The sequence below is a fragment of the Trematomus bernacchii genome, unplaced genomic scaffold (genome assembly GCF_902827165.1).
Source record: "Trematomus bernacchii unplaced genomic scaffold, fTreBer1.1, whole genome shotgun sequence".
Classification (NCBI taxonomy): domain Eukaryota; kingdom Metazoa; phylum Chordata; class Actinopteri; order Perciformes; family Nototheniidae; genus Trematomus; species Trematomus bernacchii.
The window spans coordinates 6,616,562-6,636,764 of NW_022987313.1; positions in this window are offsets into that span (position 1 = coordinate 6,616,562).

Below are 20,203 nucleotides of genomic sequence, written 5' to 3' on the forward strand. Positions count from 1 at the left end.
AAAACAGATTGTTGGAAACATACCTGCAGTCCAGTAATACATTCCCTGCTTTCATTACAATCTCAACCCATCCTATCTCTAACCACCAATATGAGCCTCACTCGCCCAGCAGCATCATTTGCTTTAGTTGAATTTCTTGATACTGAATGAGGCCTTCATGTGCTATCATATGACAGCATGAAAAACACTCTATGTAATGTGTTTTTTTACACTCAGCAGGTCCAGACAGGAGGAGAAATAGCCAGCAACGATTGGGCAGCTGTTGAAGCCTGTCGACCTTGGGTGTCAGCCTAAGTGTAATTATTTTTCACGCATGCCATGTTGACCAGATATACACCACTTGTGTTCTATTTATCAGGGCCCCTGTGTGAGAATAAGGCAAGACGTGCATGCACATTCACACACAGGCACATACTTACCTACATGTGTCAAAAATGACCTCATACCTGTGGGTCGGTGCAAGATAAATAGAGAAAGTCATCGCCCTCATTGAGAACCTGCTGGGGCATAAAATTCAGTCCAAATCTGATTTGGGTTTGAACGAGGTTGGCATTGATTCATTTGAATTTGCAGCGCAGGGGATAACTCCCATAATTCACCTCAGCAGTTGGTTTTGCTGTGCACCAAGTTGATCATCTCCTGCATCTTATTATTCTGCACCTTCTTGGCTGTTGGCTTGGCGACACTGTCAGTCTGTGCGCTTGTCACCTGCTCCGTCTGTCTGTCCGTGTCAGGGTGTCTGAGCCTCAGACGTCTACTGTCTTCACGCCTGTCAAACACTATGATACAGCGCCGTGTCTTATCAAATGGCTCTAAATGCCAGTCGAAGAGACAGGAGTAATATTAAAAAGAGTGTAATTAAAATGGAAAGGAGCAGGTCATGTTGGGTAAGACCTTCAGATAAAGAAGGCCTCAGAGCAAGCCAAGCAGTTTTTCACCCCCTCCCTCCCTTCCTCCTTTCCTTCCCCCTTTGCGCCTGCCCTCGCTCTCTCTCCTCCCTCGTTCACTCTCCTGTCACCCTGAACAGAGGATTGACATTCAGTCGAGGACACCCCTGGCTGGCGGTTAAAAGAAGTGGAATTAATGTGCGACTTGAAGAGAGAGTGGAGCGGGGGGGCATGGGGTGGGCGGAGCGGGGTTTGGTCCGTGGTAGTGAATGACTGACACAGTTTTTGATGGAGTGCAGACATGGCTGACTCACCCTCTCTCTTTCCTCCGCCTCCTTCTCTCCTCTCATTCTGTTCCTCGCCGTGCATCTCTCTATCTCTGCATTCAGCTCGCTTGCCGGGGTCGTCACCCCTCCCTCCTGGCGCCCCCACCCTCCTTCCCTCCCATCCTCTCTGGCCTTATTGTTTTACATCTCTTCATTCAGGCTTTTATGGCTGCTTCGTCCTCGTGCAGAACCCATCTCCCCACCGGATGATGGGTTCCTCGCCCAGTTATCGCGGCTATTTATTATCAACGGCGATCCACATCACATTTCTCTGACTTTGGGAAGATGGTTTTCACATTGGACCGCTTTACTGACTCGCCATATAACACGTCCTCTGAGAGGCTCCGACACACACGTGTGCTTGAACATAAAGTGACACAGTCAGAGCAGAAGCGTCACATCACTATATTACTCTGCAGATTTACTTGGCGCTAAAATGCTACGTAGCGTTTTAATGCCTCATCGTGGATGACTTTGACAGCTTTCACGCATACTTCTGTTTTTCGTGCTGTGTTTGGTGGTGTTAGTATCTCCATGACTTTTTACTGCTAGGTCAGTGATTATTTTAATGTGACGAATTCATTGCAAACTGCTGACACATATCTGCCTCCATGTGTAAATCATATATTAAGGAGAATGACTCAGTTAGTGTTGATGACATCACATTCATTCCTGGAGACAGAGGGAGTGTGAGGTGAACGGGTTGTTATCAGGTCATGCTGTTTGAAGTCAGCATTCAAGGATTTGCTGTGGAACCGTTTTTTAATGCAAAAATGAAATTGGTTAAATATACTTGCGTTGGATGTGTTATTCCTCCCACATTTCCCCATGGTTTCAAAAAAACGTGTTCATGAAATATGTTATCAGATCATCACCTCTCATAGCTTTCCCTTTTAGTCTCTCTCTGACAAACGCAGAGCACTGTAAGGTAACTAGAAATCCATTGGCGCTATACCTCTGTGAGTCATGTAGAAGGGGGAACATGTTTTAGCACTTAACCTCCATAGTAGGAGCAGCTGTGGGGCCCAGAGGGACTGTGTATTCAATAGAGGAAGGCCGGCTGGATGCCTAATTAACTAGCCTGGCTTGATGATACAATAGCATCTTTTGAAATGGCCAATACATTTCTGGAACAGTGGCTGGGGTCAGCTGTGGCCTGTAAACCTAATTTGAACCAAATGACTTCAGATGTCTGTTTAGTGTTTGCCAAAACAGTTTTATAGTTTATTGTGTCAAAGCACTTAACCTTTTTTTTTTCCACTTTCACAATAATTGCAGTAGAAAAACCTGCTTTTCCTCTTCTGTATTGATCAATGTGTATCACACTGTTATGCAGTTATCATTCAGTCAGTGCAGCATGTTACTGCACCTTCTACAAATTGCAAATAACTGTAGTTCTGATAGCACAACTGTTTTCTAAGGACACAATCAGCTTTAACAACATCTCCCCTGGGTGTTTTTTTCTTTTCTTCTTTTGGACAAAATATACTTTAGCAAGTTGTAATCAGCGAATATAGTTGGGATGGAGGATTTGCTGGATTTGAGGTAGCTGAGAAGAGACGAGCCTTGAGTGGAACGCCAGGTAGGGCTCCACTCATTATGGATCGATTCCCCCGTCTCCTGTGTCAGGTCCTCTGCAAGCCTGATTGAAGTGTTTTTACCCAGGCTTCACGAAACTGTAAAAAAAAAACATCTCTCTGCCTCCTATTGATTTCAAAATGTCAAAACCTAAACCTTAAGAGTAGCAGAACACACTCCAAAAGGCTTCAGGACAGGCTTAATGGCTGCAGAGGAAAAGCTGTTGGGAAAGTTTTTACCCAGTTTATTCTTTCTGTAATGGCTTCCCCTTTGTCTCGCTCATCAGAATGGATTTTCTGAGGGAAGAGGTAGGTGAAGCATATCACCCTGCCATAACGAGGCAGAAACTGTCAGTTAGGATACCATGCCGTCTGGTTCGTTAAGGATTAGGCTGGTTGGGGAATGTTGTGAATTAATCCGGAGCGTCAGACATCACACCAAAGCCTTGCGCTGGATTAGTATTAGCTTTTGTTTGATTCATTGTGAATTAACCGACATAATCCACCTGGTGTCAGACACAATAAAAACAGAGCAACTGACACAGAAACAGGATTAGGTTTACAGGGGAGAACAGCAGGCCTGACTGCCATCAGTCAATAAACCTGGAGTGCTGTTCAATCAAATTATCTAAATGTCCTTATCCTCATATATCCTCATCCTACATGGCATTTTGCCAGCTAATGAATTTTGAAACCTCTTTTCCCAGCTGCGTAGGGCTGATTGCACTGAAGTTGGATTATGGGGTTGTTCGGAAATGGGTTTTATTTTGTTCCATCTTCCAATTTTACAGCAGGATGAAGAGGCAAAGTTGGATGTGGCTTAGGCAAGTCCTGTTCTGCCCCGCGGTAACAGATTGGTTACTGGGTCTCTCAGTCATCCGCCCTCCCCCAGCAGAGGCAGAGAACCTGCAGCGGAGAAGGCAGACGTGATGGGAACACCTGCTGGGTTCCCTGCCTCTGTTTCTCTCCTTGCTTCCATCTCTCCACGCCTCCCTCGCCACCTCTCTCCTGAATCTGTCATTGCCTTTTCTTTCATCTGCATCTATTTTCCCCTCCCTTCTCCTTCCACCCCTTCTCCTCCATCTCTTCATCCTTGCTTGCCTTGCATCCCTGCTCTGCCCAATCAGAGGCGTGACAGCAGCAGAGCTCAGCAAACACTCCCCCAGGTGCTGGTCTACCTTACATACAGTAATGTGTTGTCTCTGGAATGGCACTGCTGGGCTGGCATGTATCGCCAGCAGACATTATGTCTACACTCTTTGTTTTTACTGGATATAGACGTCTCTACCATACCTGAACAACAAAAATACTGTAGGTCGTTTGTCATTGCCTTGCAAAGGGATAAGCTATTATTACGCAAATCAATGTTTTTTCATTCACCACCTCTATTTTAAGGATTTGTAGGTAATGCAGGGGCCACGTTTTGACAAGAAAGACAAGTGTGTGGGACGAAAAAAGACGATATCACTGGTTCTGCTGCATCAGTTTTGATCCTATTTTCCCATCGAGTTCTCAGAATATTAATGAATTCAGAAAATGTGAGGAGGAGAAGAATGCCTTCCAGTATTAAGGATATAGAGCGTATTTATATCCTATGTTAAAGGAACTCCAAAAACAACAGTTAAAATAAATGTACTAATTATAAAATCTGAAATATTTGCATTCGACCCTTCGGTGTCTTTATGCAAGAAGGGGAGAAACTCACACCACAGATCTTTAAAAAAAAAAAACTTTTTGAAGTGTTTATTATTTATTTAACTTGTCATTTTAATGTTCTAGTTTTTAGAGTCTGATATCGTTAATAAAAAATGAAATTAGAAAATGTGAAAGTGCAATGATTTGCCTAAATAAAGTAAAGAGAGTCAACAATTCAGATTGTATGTTGGATACGAGTGTGAACAGCTGTTTTTGGTGTCAAAGTCAGAAACTAGAAGAGAGGACGGTCATTATCGACCACGAGAGGACGCGTGTCAGGGAAACGACAAAAAGAAAAAATTGAGTGTTTTTTTTACCCAAATGCTTTAAGCCGTCAAACACAACACTATGGAGAATAGCCGAGGGAGGTCACTTCTATTTGTGGGGTCAAAGCCCGCAGTCACAGTGGAGACTCTGAGCACTGAGACTCAGGCCTCTCAAAGCCCAATCACTCACGATGGAAGCGCGTAGTCGCGGCAGGATGACTGATACTTATTGCTGGTTTCACCATCATCATGTTTAGACAACCTCAATACATAATGCAGGATCCAATGTTGTGTGTGCGTGCAATATGGTCATACATGTTGTAGATGGGAAGTAGATGCATCACTCACAAAGGGCACGTGAAGGATGACTGGCTGTCTTCCCATGTGTTCCGAATGGAGGAACTGTCATGGATTTCTCAATTGATTACACGTCCTCACATCCAGCTCGTAATTGCATAAGAGTCAAGGCAAGCTGGGTTTCTGACCAGAACATTCAATCACTTTTCATGTATTATGAAGCAAATATGGAAAGAGACGCTTTATCAAGCCTGAGGTATCATCATCGTGAAAAATTGACCACATTAATAACAAACCACTTCACAGTGTTTTTGTTCAGCTTAATGTAAGTCCAAGTTTCCCATGTCGGGACATTTTCGCTTTTTCTACGTTTCGCTGTGTAGTCCTCTTGAAAATTGCCTCATGTGCTCAGATACATAATGTCAAAAATAAGGACATCTCTTTCAATGCTCCAGACTGCTTGATATCTTGTGCTTTCATGCTGATAGAAGATGAAAGGCAAATAAAAATGTCTGCAAAATAGAATCCTAATACCGTCCTCAGTCTGCGCCGTTATCACATAGATCATAGGGAGACACTCATGAAAGGGCCCAGCTCAAAATAAAAGCATTTTTCCAAGCGACCATGGTACAAATAAGTGGGGGCACTTTGAAATGCAGAGTGGTCAGTCTGTCAGTCAGTCTGTGTGTCCTCCCTCACACAAAGTGCACCGGGGGCTAGATAATGTCAGTCCCCACGTCAGGCTTTGTGACCCCTCCTCTGTGTTCTGGGGAGGCAGCATGAGGCAGGTTGCCAGAAGCGTTCAGGGCTGGTAGAACAAAATGTCTCAGTGGGTCTTGTTTTATTTCCCTCAAGTAGCATTCAACACCTCCCCATCACATTCGCCCAGACAACCTCCCATTACTATACGATTCAAATCTAACATCGCCTTTCATTCATTGTAAAAGGGCACCCAGAAACATGTAATTATTTTTCTCTCTTCCCTCCCTGAGATCAAAGCCCAAACAGGAGTGATTACAGAGAGTCAGGTTGTCTTTGAAGGCTTCTCTTTCTGTTTGGTTACAGTATAAACAGGGACGCGAGACGCCACAGCGCTAACCTCCCCTCAGCAGGCAGACACTTGCCGAGTGGCAGGTGTGCCTCTGTTTACAGGCAGTCGCTGTTAGCATGGTGCACTTGGACCTTGACCCATCTCGGGGTCTCTGCTAGTTCTTTCTCCCAACAGCTCACTTTCTCTGTCTGCTGTCGTAAAAGCAGCAGCAGGCTGCGCCGCATCCCTGTGCTTCTCTCCTTGAACCCTGGCTGTAAAACATAGTTTTACGTGATCTGTTTTTGCTTTGTGTGGTTAGACATGGCAAGAATGAGAGATGCGCTGATTGCAGTGTTTATAAAGGGAGGGTGAAGTATAAGAAGAGTTTGAGAGAGGAACCATACAGACGCTATACCCTCTTGCGTGTTATAGGAACCATGCTGTAAGATTTATTTTTAATTTGGCATTCCAAACATCATGGTTTGCTCAGAGCTTTGCCTTTTTCCAGCTGTGTATTTACAGTAAATGGATGACTGAATTACAGCAAGGATTGGAGAATCAATTCCTGTCCTCTCTCTCTCTTTTTGTCTGTTATTTTTAGGTGGACAGCAAACAGTTTTCACAACTGAAAGCGAAAACCATCGAACGCAGTTGTGCCAAGGTTTCCTAAGACTTTCCAGCTGTGAGAGCTTCAGTGCAACGATAATAAGACAGGGTAACAATCGCTTTATAGCCTTGGATTTACATGTGTTTACCATGGGAGCACAAGATAAAATGGTAATTATGTGAGAACTGCACATAGCTCAACACTTTCTTGTTAAGTATAATGAAAAAATGCTTTCCACCTGCTTTTTCCCCCCGCATGTTATATAACAAACCATATACGGTTGACAAACTTATCACCTTATCTTGTGGTTTACTCTGCAGACATACTATAAATGTTGGATGAGCACAGAGTAAATCCCTCACTGACAGAAAGGCTGAAGTACTGGCTGTCTCAGAATGTATTGAATCACAGTAATGGCTGATTTACTACAGTTGAGTGCCAGGTTATGCTTACCGCTAACCAAGTGTTTATGGCTCTCTCCAGTTCTTCTGCTCTAAAAAAACTACTTTTGACATTTATTTTTTTATCATATAGAGATGTAAAATAAACAGAAGAAAAGGTAAAGCCCCTGCCCCTGCACCGCATGGTCTCAAGATACACAGAGCTGTAAGGCTCAGGCATGGACACAATTATGCTTAGTTAGGTTGCCAAATAATACAGTTTCTAAAAGAAAGGTCCCAATTAATTGAACACGTTTTGTTTGATGCCATGAACAGAAATCAAAGCATGATGAACTTTGTTTTTCAGTCTGTTGAACCAAAAACTTTTGTAAGATTTTTGGAGAAAAAACACAGGGAAAGTTGCTTGTTTGATTCTATTGAGGTTTTTGCCTGGGGTTTGCATCTGGCAAGAAGCCAGCTTTTGCTCTCTGACCTCTCTGGCAAAACAATGGCCATACAACGTTACTACTCACAAACACACAAACTTTATAGAAACTAGACTGATACGGGTGTCAGTGGCCCAGAGCAGCATATGTACTGCTGTGGTTGCTGCGTTTCTACAATTGCGCCTACCAGTATTCAGGCAACACTGGGAGTACAGAGATATTCTCAAATATTCCCCATGTACATATAAACACACACACACACACACACACACACACACACACACACACACACACACACACACACACACACACACACACACACACACACACACACACACACACACACACCGTGAATCCCATCAAACCACTCTACCTCACTTCTCACATCAGCTGATCGCAGAAAGGGCCTGTCACAGGAGGAGCAAGATGCTAACCATTAGCAAATTTACGTCAGCCATAAGCGCAAAGGGGTCAGCGCGGTCAGGCGGACCACCCAACGGTTTGGTCATCAAGGACAAAGACACAGAGGAGGGAGAAAAAGAGAGAAAGAAAGATTTGTGGGGGGAGAGAAGGGAGGGAGGAAAGGAGCGTGGCTATCTCCTTTCAGACAATCCTGCTGAAATGTGCTGAGATGACACAAGCTTTTACATACGGTGTGTGCACTCAGTTGTGAAGCTACATGTACTGTCAGCACTGTTTAGGTATTGTTCATTATAGCACATGTGCGTGCGTGACTTTATGCATCTGATTCTATGAGGCACACATATGAGTACATGGGTGTTCTGATGCTCAATGAAAGCATTCTTCAAGTGAGTGGGTTGGTTGTTCCTCCCTGCAGAGTGATGACATGTGTCCAGTCTGCTGCACTAACACCACAGGCATCACAGGCATACTTTCAGCTTCATATTTTTCAACAACCCCTGCTCAGGTTATTTGGGTCGTCATGACATGACAGAGTAATTGGTTTGCACAGATCACTCCCCGTATTTGACAACCTGCCCCATTTACTGTCTGAGCGCTCCGGTCAAGCTGCTTATAAATCTTTCACTGACTTGATTAATTGTCTCAAAAGTGCTCCTCTGCCAGGTAAATAAATAATGAGCAAAGTGATGATTTCTATTGTTGTCCAGTCAGCAGGTTGACCCGCAGAGAGGTCGACTGTGAAAAACACCTCTCCGGGAGGAGAAGAGAAAATAGAATATTTAGAGAAAGACATAAATTGGTCTCCAGAGGTGTTGATTTGTTTTATGGTGTCATTTTATGGCGTGTTAGTTGTGGTGTGTGTGGAAGAGATCAAGCATTCATGTGAAAATAAAATAAAATAAAAATAACAACATATAAAAATAATAATATATATCCCAACAGGCGTTGCAGTTTGTTAGGTATATACTGTATTTATATATATATATATATATATATATATATATATATATATATATATATATATATATATATATATACAGTATACAGAAAAATTAGCTGTATATAGTCTCTAAAACCTTTAGAGAAATATTTTTAAAAACTAGAATCATCAGTAATAAAAGGTTTAGAGAATGCCTTTGTATAAACGGCTCTAGAAAAACATTAAGAGACCACGGCAGCATTATCAGTTTATCTGGTTTTACTATTTATAGGTATGTGTTTAAAGTGGACCTATCATGCTATATTTGAAACATATATTGTAGGGCCATACCTATATAAAACATGTCTGTGAAGTTTTTTTTTGAAAATACCAAACAGATCATGCATTTTAGCCATGCCTCATTTCGCTCTATTTGCTCTTTTCCAGCCCTGTTTTTGCAAGGGCTGATTCTGCTTTTGTGGCAGACTACAGCGCCACTTACAGGCCTGGCATATGTACTACAGCGTCTCCAGCGCTTTCGAGCGGTCTCTCATTCCCCTGATAGGTGGAGAGTTGCCCATATAGGCGGAGCACCCCTTTTCTGACGTCAGAAAAATTCAAATAATAATCAGCTCTGTTGCAGCCCCGTTTTTAGAGATTTGAGTATGGAGGAAAAGAGAGAGGGTTGTGTTTTCTGACACTTGGTGAGTTCCCTGACACACCGGGGACACATATTCATGTATAAAAGACGTACAAAAGTGCATTTTGCATGATAGGTCCCCTTTAAGTAAAAAAACGTTTTATTTATTTTATTCTATAAACTACTGAGAACATGTCTCTGTGTTGGAATTCAAGAAACACTGGATTGGCCATCAAATAGAGATTGAGATTTAAGAAAAAAACTCAAATGGTCTCTTTTGGGAATCTTTTCCAGAGCCGTACATAGTTTTTAAGAGGTGACAGATACAAGTGAATTCAGGCCAAAACCATGTCAAAGAACACATATAGAGACATGTTTTGAAGTGGGATTTAAAAGAAGTCTGTGAGTATTATCTCCGTCTGTATACCTCTGCATGTGAGGATGATCTCCTCCCACTTATTATAGGAAAAAAACGTTTTCAGAGACACTTAACGCCTACACACTAGGTCAGCTTTACAGAAAAGGTACAAGCATATCTCCTTGTTAAAGAATGACTTTCATTTTAATTGAGACTTTAAAGTTGACCTTCCCTTTTCTTTACAGCGACAAAGCTTTCAATTCTGAACACTATCATTAATTTCTAGCAGTGAGGATTTGGGAGGAATTGATGACAACCTGCCCCTGGTCTGAAAAACCAGCAGGGGGCAGAGGTGTGAGTGTGAGTGTGTGTGGGAGGGTGTTCGTGTGTGTTCTTGGTGGGTTTTATTCCTCCTCCACCTCCACATTAATGACATCAGAAAAGAGACAGTAGTTGACTGCTGGAGAGCATACCAAACAGGAAGGCTCCCCTTTTCTCTCATACAGTTTCTCCTTGGATATTACAGCTCAATATGAGGTGTTCTGTTTGGCCTGGCTGGGTTTTAATAAAACTTGACAAGGATTTATCACCTGTTCATGGCTCTATGTGCTGCCACTCTGTCAGACAGAGGTGGTGGTGGAGGCGTTGGTGGGTGTGTTGGCTTCGGCATGCAGCAGTCATATTCCCCCCCATATTAATGTGTTTGCAGGAGAACTGAACTCGCCTGGAGGAACAAGGCAATGAGCTTGGCTGATGAAGTGAATGCATTAGGGAGCAGGCCATCACTTTCTTTCAATGAAACTATTTTTGTGCTCATCCCTCAAAAGCCCTCCTTGATTGAGACACATTCAATGTTCTTGACTACATCTCATCATGTGCATTATTAATTAGGGGGGGTGAAAACATGCAAAGTTTTTGAAAACAAGTAACATCTTCAGAAAAAGAGGCTCCATGAACACCTGTGGATATGTAGGCCGGTGTATAAATAACATCGAATCATCACATGGACGGTGTCTTTCTCGCATCAAAATGTCCTCTGAAGTGGTTTCATTATCTTCTTTCCATCTACCCCCCTCTATCTCTCATCATTCTCTCGCCAACCCTCACTCCACCGCAGCGCCGTGTCTGTGTGTGCCTCTCACCAGGCATCCCCATTGAGGACTTCCTCAGGACCGTTGCTAGGTGATGGCCCCCTGATTAACGAAGGAGCAAAGGGTGGGTGTGTGTGTGTGTGTGTGTGTGTGTGTGGTGTGTGTTGTGTGTGTGTGTGTGTGTGTGTGTGTGTGTGTGTGTGTGTGTGTGTGTGTGTGTGTGTGTGTGTGTGTGTGTGTGTGTGTGTGTGTGTGTGTGTGTGTGTGTGTGTGTGTGTGTGTGTGTGTGTGTGTGTGTGTGCTTCTTTCTTTCTCGGCAGTTATCACTAATTGACAGCTGCCGGCCCTCAGGGCTGTATTCTAACCCCGCGCCCCCAGTGTAATCGGAGGGCAGGGCTCTGTCGCCCCCCGTAGGATACTGAGAAGGCTTCTGGGAGGGGGTTTGGTTGTGTCCTTATAGTGGGGCAACAAACTGCAAGACCTGTTTGGATAAGCAAAATGATGTGGGGAGGCAGGGAGAGGCAGGAGGGAGGGGTGAGGGCTGCGATGGGGTGAGACGCGACAATGAGATGGGAAGCCAGAGATAGGGGAAGGAAATAAGGAGGCCAACGAGGGGCAGGAGAAGTGAAATTGGAAATGAAAAAGGGAAATATAGAGGGGAGAAGAAGAGTGAGCAGGGGGTGGAGGGGTGAGGGCATGGCATGCTGTCTAATTGGGAGGGGGGACCCCAGCTTTTCCACAGTGCCAGTCTGCCGGCTCAACACCATCTGGAAGTATTCTCAAACACTGGCCAACTCGCTCCAACTAGGACAATCTGATTATTCTGCCCCCCCTTTTGCAATACAACTCAAATTAAAATGAGATTATTGTGATCATAATTTGGGCTCAGGGGTTGATAATGAGTGAGGGGCACATGGGATTGTGACTGTATATGAGGTCTGTGTGATATAAAGTGCAAATGTTTGCCAACTTTGGTCTCAAGTTTGCTTTAGTCTGAAAAAGCCTACAAATATTTGCTCAGGGTGCTTTGAGTCAAAAATGTAAAAACTGTCAAAGCTATCAGAGAAACTCGAAGTGGAAAAACTCAAACTACCCTAATGAAAAATCATTAGAGATTATTAAACAAAGGTTTTCATGAAGTGAGTTTTTCATATTAATTCAGTAACATTATAATCATTCTCTTATCATTAGTGCTTTGAAAGCTGACTGAAATAAGCGCCACTTATTTTTTCATTACAGTTATTAGAGAGTGGCAACAGAAATCAAACACCAGATGCTGCTATATTTCAAATGTTTCCTTCCTTTTCAAAGACAAGCAATTAAAAGGCCTCTTGTCAAATAATACTACGCCTAAATGTCTGAGTGTTACACAAAAACTGCAATAATTCATAATAAATTCAAACTGATTAGTAAAAAAGCTTTTGATGCTTGTATTCCACTGTCATCCAAAGTGAAAATGCTTAATAATAGCCCTCCAAACTGCTAGAATTAAATTGATATGCATAAACGCAATTTCTACTGAATCCTCAAACACATAGCATTTGGTTTGATGTAGTAAAATAAAGACAGCAACAATTTAAAATCCATCTTGTACAGAAGGACAAAACACAATTACTGTGTCATCTCCACTCTATGGAATCAGAATGAGTCATTGATCACAGGAAGTATGAATTCAATTACTGTATAGGACATGTTTGTGTCATGATAAAGCTGCATTGCCTCCACTGTAATTATCTTCATATTACTGTAATTATTTGAAAGTGTGCAAAACGGATTATTCCCTTTTGCCTCTACTGCTCACTGATCCTCTTTCAGCCGCGGCCATAGCCTGTCACACGCAGTCTGCCTCTATGTCTTCATGCAGACTTTGACATTGCCGAGCAATCAATAGATCCTCAGCACAGAAATGCATCTCACCCTGATTATAATGAAGATAGCTGGTCATTTAAAATGCTAATGGCCAATTTCACCTAATAAGAGACATTCAGCCAAGCAGTTCATTAAAATTTAGAGGTGGAAAAGTCTATTCCAATTAAGTTTCACCCTCTTTCCCCCCAGCGCCAAACCCATTAGGATTTTAAGAAATGTCGAAATGTCCCATCTCACAATCTTAGCACTCTGCAGAGGAAGTACGCTTAAAACTTGAGTGGAGGGTCACTGAACAAAAGCGCCATTGATGAGCATTAGTGGCAGTTAGCATATGACCTCATCTGCCACTACATTTAAGTCATTGTGCGAAACACAGATACCGGATTCAGGTCCCAGTCACACTGCTCTTTTCACTTGTTGGCCCATCTTTTATTTTCTGCCCTTTAAGAAGCCAGGACAATTATTACCGTGTATTAATTTACCTCTATGCAGGATGGCCTGTTTGAGTCAGGCAGTCTTTAAGGGGCTTTAGGAAAGAGATACTCTTTGAATTGATTTTCTAGATTATACAAAATGGAAATTCATTGTTGGCATCTCAAAAATAGTGAAATACATAGAGGGATACATGCACTTGTACATTTAGCAAATTCACTAGCAGTCACCTCTTGGTCGTAAAAAAAAAGCCAAAGCGGAAGTGCTTTAAACTTGTATTTTCTCTATAGGAAACTTACCCAACGTTTACATTATCAACTGCCAGTTTCAAGTCGTTTTCATTACAGCATGTTGTTCATTTTGTAGATTATGGTCCCATTTAGAGTAAAATTATAAATAAAGCGTCATCGGATAACAAGCCAAAGACTTTAAAGCAGTAGTCCGCAAACCAATGGGTGATTTCATGTTGACTATGTCCCCTTCTTATATACATATACATGTTATTTTTTAAATATGTACATTTGTTAAGTATAGAGTCCCAATCTGCCTGCACACCTGGGACATGACACTTTCATTAACACCGTGTCTGGACTTTTGTCTTTAAATTAATTTGATATTTTTAGTTCATAAACAGCACATCATTGAATTTATAACTGGCTCCATATAAGATGCTCACTGAGTGTATTTACTCATCGATGGAGTTCTTACTCTTTTGGAAAGAATCATACAATTAACCTAACATTACATAGATGGCAAATACACCTTATTGTCTCCTTCCAAGAGGTAAATATTTCAGCCTGTCCTCCTACAAAAAACGACCAACTAGGTAGATTGTTCAGCAGCTTATTACGACCTATAGTCACGTTTTAAAGTTCAGCACCTCTAGTGGTCGTGTAAGAAACAACAATTTGCGGCAATTGCAAACGCTCCGAAGGGTCGTATATTCACAAATAACCCTCTTTGGAAAATCCTAAATTGTAGTAGTTTGGCCATTAAAATGCTTTTTGATTCGATTTCTAGCGAGAAGTGTATATTGTACTTTTAGAATCCAGGTCCAGTGGATGTATAGTTTGATAGATATTACGAAGATGATTTGAGGTCTCGCCAGGAGTTGTTTCTTACACGACCACTAGAGGTGCTAAACTTTAAAACGTGACTATAGGTCGTAATAAGCTGCTGAACAATCGACCTATTTGGTCGTATGAGTTGGAGGACTTGTTGAAATATTTACCAGTTCAGAGAACCACAGTCAAGGACAGGTACTTTATTTTTTTTTAAAAAGATAATTGGACCATGCTATTCTGAGTTCAGTTTTGTTTTCAGTGGTGTAGTGGTCTGATAAATGTCTTTCTCTAACAACCTGTACACCTATTTTTAAATCTGCTTGCTAATGCAGTTTTCTTATGTGAGCCCCCTTGTGGAAACCTGAGGGGCGCCCACCAGTTTAGTTCTTGCAGCGGCACTATTGCACGGTATCAGTGTTGTTTCAATGTGGCTTTCCACAATCTTAACAGATTTGCCTCATTGTATATTGTATTTATGATATCCAATATAATGTGTATAGTTTCAATGTTCTCATATTTACTGTAAGTTGCATTTTTCCTCCTATAACATCTGATCTGAGACATGGCCTTATAGATAACCCTATCTAGAAGTAGTGCATGAAAATATCCAGCAAAAGATATCAATTTTCCTGCAGTGTTTCATTTTCCTGTTCCCAGTAATCTTGCCAGCAACAACAGGATGAACTCTTGTTGAATCACAGGAGGAAGTTATATAGAAGGCTGCTCACAAACACAAATGGAAACTAATAGACCCACAAGCGGACAACCTTGAGTTTAGTCCAAAATCGCCCTGATGATACTGATCAGATCTGGTTCACTCGTCTGCAGAATGGGAAATGCTCTTTTCATTTTGGAGGAAAGGTCAAACAACTTGCACAGCAAAATGGTTCCATCTGCAAATCAGAGGATGTGCGGGCTCGCTGAGGAGCTTAGATCAGATAGCAGGACAAAAAGTAAAATACAAACACCAGATCTAAGCAAGTGAGTCAGATGCATATGCAAATGTATTTCTGTTTGTATTGTATTCCACATATTGATGCAGATGCAGATTTCACTTCTCCTGCCCTGATTTGCTCTGAAAACTCCATCATCTGAAAATTCAAATGTATTGTAAAAAAACGAAGTAACATTCATACTTTTGTATTTGCAATTTAAAAAGCAGTTCCAGCTTGTCTGCAGGTTTCGTTGTTCCTTTGCTGCCTCCCCTTTCTTTTGAAAGTATATTTAGCTAACCATCTCTGTGTTGTCTACCTTGTTGATGTTGTATTCATATGACCTGAAAAGACACTGTTCGGCTGTTCATTTGCAGTGAGAAGTCTTTTTCTATGCCTTTTGTAGTTGAGTGACTGCCTACACAATGAAAACCCCTTTCTGTTATTCTAGAAATGTGTGCAGTAAAATGTCAAGTGAAAAATGGATTCTTAAACATGATGGAACACAATCATAAAGCCCTAAAAGTGCTATTTAACTTAAAAAAACGTTTTGAGTACTACCAATGAAAGCATTTCCAAAGCCTAATAACACACATTCACAAATGCCCTCATAATCCAATCCTATTCTTCCCTCTGCTTTGACACCTAGAGCAAGTTTAGTGGGAGAGGCAGATACCGAGCATCAGTTAGTGTGAATGTGTGTCAGTGCTTTGTGTGTAATCTGAGAGGAGCCTATATTAGCATAGTGAATCAAACAAAACAACTGCTCTGCCAGTGCTGTAAACACAGGGAATTAAACCTCCTGCAGTTCACTGCCTGGTCATCTTCAGCTAATTTGACTGTGCAAGAAATCAAGTCTCTACTCAATTACAGCATCTGCTTTCTATGCAGAACTATGAGAGTGAATATCATTTACAACTAAAGACTGTAAGCCCTCTCCGAAAGGGATTTAAATTAGGGAAAGTATGCCTTGTGAAAATGTTCTCTTTTCTTTAAAAAGTACAAATATATGTGCATAATACTGAAACAAATGCCTGATGGGATTTCATTACAGATGCAGGATTTGTTCTTTCCAAACTCTCTTTCTTTTTTTTCTGCTCTTGTTGAGTTGTTTTTTCGTGACCTTTCCGACCAGAACAAGACCTCTTCCACGCTCTCACAGTCGGAGAGCCATTGGCTGGCAATTATGCCCCAAACTGCACTCTTCCTCCTGCTCTCCCAAACTCTCAGAGATGTTGGGTATCTACCACCCACTGCACTCACAGCAAGGTCCCAAAGCCATCAGACAAAATAAAACGGAACATCGGCTGCTGCCGAATCAACAGCTGTTAGCAGACTACTTTGCTGTTCCTGCAGTTCTGGTTAAGAGGCCAATCCTACAATTATTTATGTTTTAGGAAGTGCTGGGATGGATGTCTGTGAGATTTAAAAGCTAACAACCAGGGAATTGTCAGAAAGAATGTGCTTTTTATGTTTGTCTTTTTATATACAGTATGGGAGAGTTTGCAAGGGAATTGAATGCCCATCCCTAACCAAAGGATGTTTTTCTACCCCTAAACAGTGTTTTGTACAGGCTGATTAGCTGCTTTGAAGCTGAGCTGAAACAAGACAGAGTTGCATAGCTTTCTCACATCTGCACGAGCTAAGGCTGATCGAACTGTGAACTTCCTCTGTGCTCACCGCAGCAAATGGGCCAGTTGTGCCGAACCTAACTCCATCCCTAATGAGTCTGAGATCGATCAGCTCCTGATAAAATCAGCATATTTCCACAGTGGAGCAGTGGTTCCTGCAATGTAGTGAAATTAAATAATGTATCATCATTCTTAGCAGCATTAAGTGAAATAGTCCTAATTGGTGAATCCTTTGGAACTGATTAAAATGACTTATTGCACAAACATAATTCAAGTAATGCCATTTATAATATGATGTTTCTTTAGGCAAAGCTATGTGTTATCAAAGCAGGAGGATTTAAGTTTGCTCTCAAGTTATTTTTCTTCACACTAGTAGTCTGAAAAGGAAAACTATGTGGAGGTGATAGATTCCCCGCTGTTCTTTAATATAAAAACCAGACTGGGAGATATCAAGCTGTATTTGAAGCATGATTGGAACTCTCTGCAGAGGCTTCGCTTGTCTCACTGCCGCTGAATAGCACACAAGGAGGCAGTTAGTGACCCAGTGACCCCTACCACAGAGAAACAGAGCTGGGTGGGATTATATCAACGTTAGCTGGACTCAGGCCAATGCTTAGCCATAACATTCTGGCCAGAGATAACATACTTTTTAATTACATATGGACTACAGCTATGCTAAATTTCTCCAGTGAACCCTCTCCTGGGAGGTCGCTACTAAACTTGACATAATACATCAAACACAGCTTAATGTGATTACAATGTGCAGGGGTCTGCAGTTAAGTCAAGAGCGAGGGAGAAGTTGCCAACCCTTTTGTCGCCAGGACAGATTGTACAAAGACTCTTTGACTTACCTTTTCTAAGAACTATTTTATATATGAGGCAAGTGTGGAACTGTTGCCAGGTATTTTGGCATGTGTGTGTGTCCACCTGCATGTGTGTGTGTATGCAGGTATTACGTTTGTTGAGAAACTGTATGAAAGTAAATACTGTTTGGATTACAAAAAAGAAATCAACATTGTGAGAAAATATGAATTTGCAAAGTGCTGAATGTCCTTCAAAATTATTCAATGTCAAAGCATTACATTATTTACATAACAATATCTGCTTATGGCAACTAACGTGATTCATATGTTTTATGTTGGTTCAAATTAAGGTAGTGATTATGGTCCTGGTTAAATGTTTTAAAAGCTAACTTGAACCATGACACACAGCGTTGACTTGGTCGCTCTTTAACCAAAACAGCAGTTTTTCCCCAAACAAATGCTTGTTTTAATTTTTGTATTTATTTTTTTGACATCTGGAAACAAGATTGATGAGAGCTGAGAAAGACTAAACAGAAAAGTAACATACAACACTATGCATTGTAGAGGGGAACTAAAGGAATCATTCATTGTTGGTTTGTCGCTACAAATGACAACAAACACAGTCATTTGACTCATTGTTAATATGGAAATATTGATAAATGCAACTTTAATGTTCCCCCATACACATTTCACAAAGTCAATTAGTAGTAAAGAATGTATTTTTGTTGGATACAGAGTTGGTGTATGTGCTTTGATATTTTCATAATTTCAAGGTTGCATCAGGCTCCCTAATTCACTTTAAATCTGCATAATGACTTTTTTGAACTGCTTAACATGCTCTCTTGCACCTGGCTAAAGAAGACGGTATGAATACTAACAACTTAAGGAAGAAGACAGAGGCAGACCAATACCCTTGGTGTTGAAGTTGATGAACGGTAGCGAAGCAGCTAATGTTGCAGGCTGTCTTCACATTTGAGGCACATCATGGTGCTACTGCTTCCCTTGGCCATCATTAATAAACACGTTTAAGAATAAACAGATGCCATTTTTGTTAGCATAATGCTCAAAATAGATTAATTACAGCGATCCACGGTGTGATGTGTTTTTGTTGTACACCTGGCCCCGTGCACTCAGTCTTCCTTCATGACAGTACATGGAAAAGTCATCTCGTCCATCAGGACTTTGCCATTTCAAGGTAACCTCAAAAGTCTGTGTCAGGCGGTCAATGCAGTCTGACATGGCAGCGATGCGCTCTGAGCCATGGCTCCGAGGCCAAAGGTGTAACAGCAGGTGTATCGTCACAGAGAGAAAAATGAAGCTTCTGTAAGTATCTATTTAGCAGGCTGTTGAAGCCGTCTGGTTTAATCTCTTTGGCTGCTGCTGGGTTACGGAGTGTCCTAATTTAGCATTTGTCATTGGTGTAATTTGCAATATGTCGCGATAGCTGCTTCACCGTAATACACTGCGAACCATAGCCATTCAACACTTCACTCATTCAGAGATGGCAAAAGTACACACATCCTTTACTCAAGTAGAAGTACAGATACTCGCGTTTAAAAATACTCTGGTAAAAGTAGAAGTAATGACTAAACTTATTTACTCAAGTAAAAGTAAAGAAGTATGGGCTTCGAAATGTACTTAAGTAAAAAGTACCCATAAATGTTTTAAAGAGTACCTGACCTCGCTTTATATTAATAGAACAATAATGTCACTGTTAGCTAATGAATGTTTCGATGCTGAACAACGGCAAAAGGACAGCATTTTCATTGGTCCCTCTTCTTTGGAGAAGACCAGGAAATGATGGATGCACGGATCGTGTTAAAATCAATAGGCACGCAATGACTCTAAATAATAATGATCACGCCACCAAACAAAAATTAAAACTAAAGTAATAAACCTGTTTTGAAAATGTAAGAAGTAGAAAGTACAGGTATTTGTGTTAAAAATATAAGAAGCAAAATTAAAAAGTCGTCGTAGTAGTAGAGTAAAGTACTGATACCAGAAAAATGTACTTAAGTACAGTAACTAAGTATTTGTACTCCACTACTTTCCACCTCTGATTAAAATGTAAGACTTAGTTAAGTTTACGTGCTCAGTAACATTAAATTCATAGTAGTAAGTCCAGTGTAGTGATATTGAAACTAAGCTTTGTCAAATTATTGGGTACAATTAAAATATAACTGGGATTATGTACAAAGATAAATATTGGTGGCATAAAAACAAATAATAATAATATTACAATAATTCATAAATGGGCTACGATGTTGCCGATTACAGATGCGTATGAAATGTTTCAAATCAATCAGTCGCATTTGCATTTACCAAACTAATATGACAGCATGTAAATAAAACGATGTGGCCCCATAAAAAGTTGTTTTTGCTTTCTCAAATAACAACCCGTTTTCTGCTAGCTGCAGTAATGTAGCCTGTGAAAAACGGATTCCATTTAGCCGATGATGAATAATTCTGCCTGCATTTTCTCACAAAACCAGTTTGGTTCTTACACCAACATGCCTTCATTAGGCCTTTG